This window comes from Pan paniscus, chromosome 13, assembly GCF_029289425.2.
Source record: "Pan paniscus chromosome 13, NHGRI_mPanPan1-v2.0_pri, whole genome shotgun sequence".
Lineage (NCBI taxonomy): Eukaryota > Metazoa > Chordata > Mammalia > Primates > Hominidae > Pan > Pan paniscus.
Window position 1 is genome coordinate 92,607,960 of NC_073262.2, and position 7,602 is coordinate 92,615,561.

The following is a 7,602-nucleotide window of genomic DNA, read 5'->3' on the forward strand; positions in this document are numbered from 1 at the left end:
AGCTCAGATTACAGGCATGCACCACCATGCCCAGCTAATTTTTGTATTTTTAGTAGAGATGGGGTTTCACTATATTGGCCAGGCTTGTCTGGAGCTCCTGGCCGCAAATGATCCACCCGCTTCGGCCTCCCAAAGTGCTGGGATTACAGGTGTAAGCCACTGTGCCCAGCCTATACTTAAATAATTTTCATATACCTGTACTAGAGGTCTATAATTTTGTCATTTCAAGAATGTTACATAATATGGAATCATACAGAATGTAAACTTTTATGATTGGCTTCTTTTAGACTCATTTTAATTCTCTGAATTGTCATCCAGGTTGTTAAATGTATCAGTAGTTCATTCTTTTTTACTCCTGGGTAGTATTCCTTTGTATGGATGTACCACAGTTTGTTTAGTCATTTATTCATTGAAGGACATCTGAGTTATTTCCAAAACAGAGTAAAATCTGGTTTCATTCACCGTATAATTTATAGTTTTCCATTTTACTCTTCAGTTCATGATTGATTTTTTTGTTTTGTATGAGCTTTTAATTTTTTTCATTGGAACAGGATTTGGGGGTGGGGATACTAAACGTGGCAGGGTTCAACAAATTTACATTTTATCAAAATAAGGTTCTTAAAGAATATAATGATAACATATACTGTAACTCTTATAGCACAAACCCTCATATTAATTGAAGGTCACAGAAAAATACTGTAATGCTTTAAACAAAAGTTTTAAAATACATCAATGATGCAAGTTTCAAACAAAATGCAGTGATCAAAATACTTAACTGTCCTTTCATCAAGCTTTTACAAACACTGTCTTCACTGTCTGAGCAAATCAGTTTTGGTTTCTTCATGGTCCTCCATCTGTCTTTTAACATGACACTTGTCCGGTTGTTGAATTTATAATGCAATAGTATTTTAGATCACTTTCCCTCTCCATATTTCCTCATGCCAGATCTCAAATTCTTGTCTTCTTCTCAAAACCATGTCTGTTTTTTTTCTAGCTCGGTGTTTTTCAGGAATTACTGGTTGACTCTCTGAAACAGGTATCCTGCTTTCAGTGGCTCTTCTGCTTTCTTTTTTCTTTTTTGCACTTTGAAGAGTTCTTACTCTTCTTTCTTTCTAATTAAGGTCTTGTTGCTGGGCTCCACATTTCAACTTAGATAAGAAAAGATTCTTGTGAGACCTTTTTCTTGTATCCAAATTAGCTTCAGTTTCTATTTCAGTATCATTACCATTAGGTTGATCTTGAGAAGTTATTGTTCTTGTTCTTTTACTTTCTACTACTTTTGCTGCTGCCTTCATTAGAAAGGTTGATGAATCCACTCTGCCAATTTGTGTTTTTTAATTGATAGAGTAGGACCATTTACATTTAATGTAATTATGGGCTTTAGCCTGTCATTTTAGATTTTTTCTGTTTCTGCTGTTTTTTATTTATCTGTTTTATTTTTTCTGCTTTCCTATGGGTCATGTCAAAATTTTTTAGAATTCCATTTTGACTTATCTTTAGTGTTTTTAAATATCTCTTTGTATAGTTTTTTAGAGGTTGCTCTATGTATTACATTATATATACATAACTTATCATTGTCTACTAGTGTTGTCATTTTACTAGTTTTAGTAAAGTGTAGAAACCTTACCTCCCTTTATGTTTTTTTTTACCCTCTCCTATTTATAATTGTCTTAAGTATTCTACATATGCTTAGAGCCCCAGGAAACAATATTATATAGATAATAGACAATATTATACTTGTTGTTTCATCCATTAAACATAACTTACAAAACTCGAGAGATAGAATATATAGTATTTATCTATGTTTTTTACTTATCATATTTCTTTCTTCCTGATATTCCAAGGTTTCTTCTTTAATTGTTCTTTCTGGTTAGAGAACTTTAGCTATTCTTATACAGTGGGCCTCCTAGTACCACACTCTCTTTTCCTTCATCTGAGAATGGCTTGATTTACCTGTCATTCCTGAAGGGTATGATTCTCAACATCCAGTAAAAACACCCTAGACTCAATTATATTGACTAGATATCACTTCACACTCACTAGTATGAGTATAATTTTTAAAAGAAAATAAGTGTTGGTGAGAATGTGGAGAAATTGTAACACTCAAACATTACTGGTGGGGATGTAAAATGGTACAGCTGTTATAGGAAATACAGTCTTGAGTTAAAGAGTTAAACATAATTACCATATAACCCAACAATTCAACTCTCTAGTATATATCCCAAAGAATTGAAAATGGTAGTCAAATATATAGTTGTACACAAATGTTCATAGCAGCACTATTCACAATGGCCAAAAAGTGAAAACCTAAATTTCTATCAATAAATATATTGTCCACAAATGTGGTATATCTATAAAATGGAATATTATTCAGCCATACAAAAGAATGAAGTACTGGCACATAGTATAGTGTGGATAAACCTGAAAAATATTATGTTAAGTGAAAGAACCCAGGTATAAATATCACAACTGGTATGATTCCATTTACCATAGTCCCCCCTTATCCACAGTTTTACTTTCCATGGTGTTAGTTACCTCTAGTTAACCATGGTCCAAAAATATTAAATAGAAAATTCTGGAAATAATTCATAAGTTTTAAATTTTGGCACATTCTGAATAGTGTGATAAAATCTCGAAAGACTATACATAGAGTTTGGTACCATCTGCAGTTTTAGGCATCCACTGAGGGTCCTGGGACATATCCTTTGTGGACAGGGGTGACTACTGTATATGAAACTTCCAAAATAGGCAAACCCATAAAGACAGAAAGCAGACGAGTAGTTGCCAGTGGCTGGGGGAAGGGATAGATGGAGAATGACTGCTTAATGGGTGCAGAGTTTCCTTCTGAGCATTAAAAATGTCTTGGAACTAAAAGTGATAGTGACACAACAGTATAGTGGATGTACCAAATGTTAATTAATTGTGTACTTTTAAATAGTTAATGGTTAATTTTATGTGAATTTTTACATCCTTTTTTTCTTTATTCTAAAAAAAAAAAAACAGGATACATGTGCAGAGCGTGCAGGTTTGTTACATAGGTATAGGAGTGCCATGGTGGTTTACTGCACCTACTGACCCATCCTCTAAGTTCCCTCCCCTTACCCCCACTCCCCAACAGACCGTGGTGTGTGATGTTCTCCTTTCTGTGTCCATGTGTTCTCAATGTTCAGCTCCCACTTATGAGTAAGAACATGGGGTGTTTGGTTTTCTGTTCCTGTGTTGTTTGCTGAGGATGATGGCTTCCAGCTTCATCCATGCCCCTGTATAGGACATGATCTCATTCCCTTTTATGGCTGCAACATCACTTTTTAAAAAGCTGCTAGAGAAAGCTTCACTTTATGTTGTCTCTGTAGAGTCATCTCTAGCCTGAGTGTGAGCCTGCTTGTGTACATTCCTTATCCCTTCATCTTGCCCCTCCTCCATCCTCTTCCTCTATCTGCCTTCCTTCTTCCTTTTTCTCCCTTCCTCCCTTTCAGGGCTTTGATATAAAGTGGCAAGTAGCAGCCTACACACACAAACATTCTGAGTTTTTCCAACAAATTTCACTACACCTACAATAGTCTATCTTCCATGTTATTGTAGGATACAGTTATGCCAGATTTGCTGTGGCTTAATCAGGATTATTTACTTTCCAACCTACCATTTCTATGCCCTCACCATTGCTGGTCAACCATATATTCTCAGTTTGGTTCTGGTAACACCCCACTTCCAGTATTGTATTTTATATTAGATTTGTTTACTATAACATAAAAAATATAAATGTATTCTTCTCTCATGGAGTCATCAATATAGGACTGATATGGCAGTTTGAAGATGTCAAATTCCTGGGCTTCTACTCTTTTCTTGCACTATCATTCTCAATATGTAACTTCCATCTCATGGTCTAGGATGGCTGTCCTAGATCCTGCCATCACATTTACGTTCCCACCAGTAGGCAGAAGAAGAAAGGAAAGTAGAGAGCATTATGTTGTTTTCCTTTAAGGCACAAATAGAAGTTGTACACCCTTCTGCTCATACCCAGCAGCAAGCAAGGCTAAGAAGTGCAGTTTTTATCTGGATGGATATGCCTAGCTAAAATGTAGTGTTCTATTCCTAAAGAAAGAGAGATGAATAGAGATCTTAATGGATAAGAAGCAATCCTGCCCCAAGGCCTGAGGGTACCACTATTCAATTTATACATTTCTGCTTAATTCCTGTTTTCAAGGCAACAGTTCAGTCCCACTTTCTTCTATGTCTTGTGTCACACTGTCTGAAACCTTTTTTGTTCAAATTCTCCAGCCCACAAATTTCTAGCATACTACAGGAGAAAGAACGAATGGAAGAATAATGACCTGGCCGAGTGTAGAAAGAGGAAAGATCTTGGAACCCATTTCTCAGCCTGCCCACTCACCCTGTCTTCTGGTACTTGATGCCTTCAAGGGTTAATGCTTTCTAGGATTTTCAGGGTGTATTGTCTTTCTTCTCATCAGGATAACTTATTCTGGCCTCTTCCGTTGTGCAAAGTCAATTGCTACACCTCCATCTACTTTATATCATCAGGAAATGTGAACTTTCTCACCCACTGATAGACCTTTTTTCTTTTTTATTTGTCTTTGTGGAATTATACCTTTATGATTCCTTAACTATCATTTCAGTGGAATTTCTGCTAGGAGAAGAAAAAAGCATATGGTCAATTTGCCGTGTTTGCCTGAAAGCTTTATATTTACTATTTTGTGTGAAATGTGTTTTGTAACCACACCATACTTTCTGTTGGTACTGTTTGCCTTAGAACTTTAGTTTTTTTGTTTGTTTGTTTGTTTGTTTTTTATTTTTTTATTTTTTATTTTTTTTAATTATACTTTAAGTTTTAGGGTACATGTGCACATTGTGCAGGTTAGTTACATATGTATACATGTGCCATGCTGGTGCGCTGCTGCACCCACTAACTCGTCATCTAGCATTAGGTGTATCTCCCAATGCTATCCCTCCCCCCTCCCCCCTCCCCACCACAGTCCCCAGAGTATGATATTCCCCTTCCTGTGTCCATGTGATCTCATTGTTTAATTCCCACCTATGAGTGAGAATATGCGGTGTTTGGTTTTTTGTTCTTGCGATAGTTTACTGAGAATGATGGTTTCCAATTTCATCCATGTCCCTACAAAGGATATGAACTCATCATTTTTTATGGCTGCATAGTATTCCATGGTGTATATGTGCCACATTTTCTTAATCCAGTCTATCATTGTTGGACATTTGGGTTGGTTCCAAGTCTTTGCTATTGTGAATAATGCCGCAATAAACATACGTGTGCATGTGTCTTTATAGCAGCATGATTTATAGTCATTTGGGTATATACCCAGTAATGGGATGGCTGGGTCAAATGGTATTTCTAAGAACTTTAGTTTTAAAGGTGGTTAGAGGAAGACAAGCAAAGAAGGCTGATAAGAAATAGTTAACAAGAAAAGTCAGGAAAATGTTGTGTCATAGAAGTTGAAAGAAGAAATTATTTCAGAAAGAATAAAATGGTCAGCTGTGTACAGTGCTGCTGAGAGGTCAAATAAGATGAAGACAAACCTGTGACCATTGGATTTGACAACATGAAGTTATTGGTGAATTTGTCAAAAATAATTTCATTGAAGTGAGGAAGATCCCCAATATGGTGATTTGTAGAGATTAGGAGGTGAGGGATTCAAGGCATAAACTATAGGTATCCCTTAGAAGATTTTTTTAAAGGAGCAGAAAAATGGATGATAGTGAAGAAAGGTAGAGAATTATGGATAGATTCCATTCATCCTCCCTATTTTTAATATGGGCAATAAATAGCATGTGTATGTGCTAATGGGAATGTTTCAATAGAGAGGGAGTACTTCACAATGTAGAACAGAGAACAGAGTAGACCTAGAATTAGTTTGAGTAAAAGAGTAAGATCATCAGAATTTGTGTAGTATGATCAGCTGGCAGTCAGGAAGGTGTGCAGACATATCACCTTCTCACACATAATGAAGAACTATTAATTTGTTCACCTGACATTAAACAGATACTATGAACACCTGGATATGCAAAGTACTGACTGGGTTAGGCTCTGGGGAAAGGGTGATAGTTGTCTCTGTCCTCATGGAACTAGCAATTCATTAAATAGAGAATTTAAAATGAATTAGTAAGTATAAAGAAAGATAGGGGAAGTATAGGGTGCTGGATGAGCACATAGCAGAAAGGTTCTGGAAGAGGTAACAATAAAGTAGAAATGTGAAGGATTAGTGTGAGCTAGCCAGGTGAAGAGGGAACAATGAAATTGGCAGAAGAGATAGCATATACAAAAGCCCAATAATAAGAGAAACCTTAAAGAAGTTCTGTTTGGCTGAAGCTCAGCAGATAAAAGGGTAATAGCAAGAAAGGAGACTGAAAAGACAAGGATCATATCATTGTAACTTTTGTTAAAGTGTTGGCTTTTGCTGTGGCTGGTCATTGAAACATTTTAAACAGGAATTATATCAGATTTTAGAAGAAAAACAATTCTGGCTACTGCTTGCAGAATACATCAAAGGAGAGCCAGAAACAAGGAGACCAGTTTGAAAACTATCAGCTTAATCCATAACCAATATGAGTTGTCTAAACTAGACATGGGTATAGAGAGAAGTAGGTAGATTCAGCAGATACAGTTGATCCCTGCTGGTGAATTCTGTATTTGCAATTATGCCTACTCACTAAAATTTGCTTGTAACCCCCAAATCAGTACTTGCTGTACTTTCACAGTCATTTGTGGACATACACAGAGCAGCAGAAAAATTTGTGTTGTCCAATGTACATGTTCCCAGCTGAGGTTGAACAAGTCAACATCCTGCCTTCTTTTAGTTCTTATACTGTAAACAAATATCTTTTTCACCTATTATTTATTGCTATGTTTTTCTCATATCTGCACTTTTTATTGGTAATTTTACTGTTTAACCTGGCCCTAACCATATATTTAAAGTACTGTCTATATAGCGTTCCTCAGTGCAAGAAGGCCATGATGTACTTTATGGGGCAAGTATGTTTGTTAAGATAAGCTTCCACTGGGTGCGGTGGCTCATGCCTGTAGTCTTAGCACTTTGGGAGGCTGAGGCGGATGGATTGCCTGAGCTCAGGAGTTCAAGACCAGCCTGGACAACACGTTGAAACCTTGTCTCTACTAAAAATACAAAAAATTAGCCGGGTATGGCAGTGTACGCCTATAGTCCCAGCTACTCAGGAGGCTGAGGCAGGAGAATTGCTAGAACATGGGAGGCGGAGGTTGCAGTGAGCCAAGATCGCACCACTGCACTCCAGCCTGGGCGACAGAGTGAGACTCCATCTCTAAAAAAATAAATAAATAAAAATAAGCTTCATTATGGTATGAGTTATACTGCTGTTAACCATGAGCTCAATGTTAGTGAATGAAAGGTGTGTTTAAACAGAAACACACTTTCTGTCCTAGACAATAATCTCTTCTCATTATACTCATTTAACCTTGAGGGAGGGGGTTTCGCCTCACATTTCTGGCTTCAGAAACCACGTATTGCACATATGAAAGTGAACCCAAAGATTATCCTATCCTAAACTGTTCCTGAGATTCATTCATACCCACAAACAGACCTATGAACATGT

General features: G+C 36.8%; 1 pseudogene; it reads right to left on the minus strand.

Annotated features, from left to right (window-relative positions):
• Window positions 1-350: 350 nt before the first annotated feature.
• Window positions 351-1,331, minus strand: LOC103782763 (telomeric repeat-binding factor 1-like; annotated as a pseudogene).
• Window positions 1,332-7,602: the final 6,271 nt, after the last annotated feature.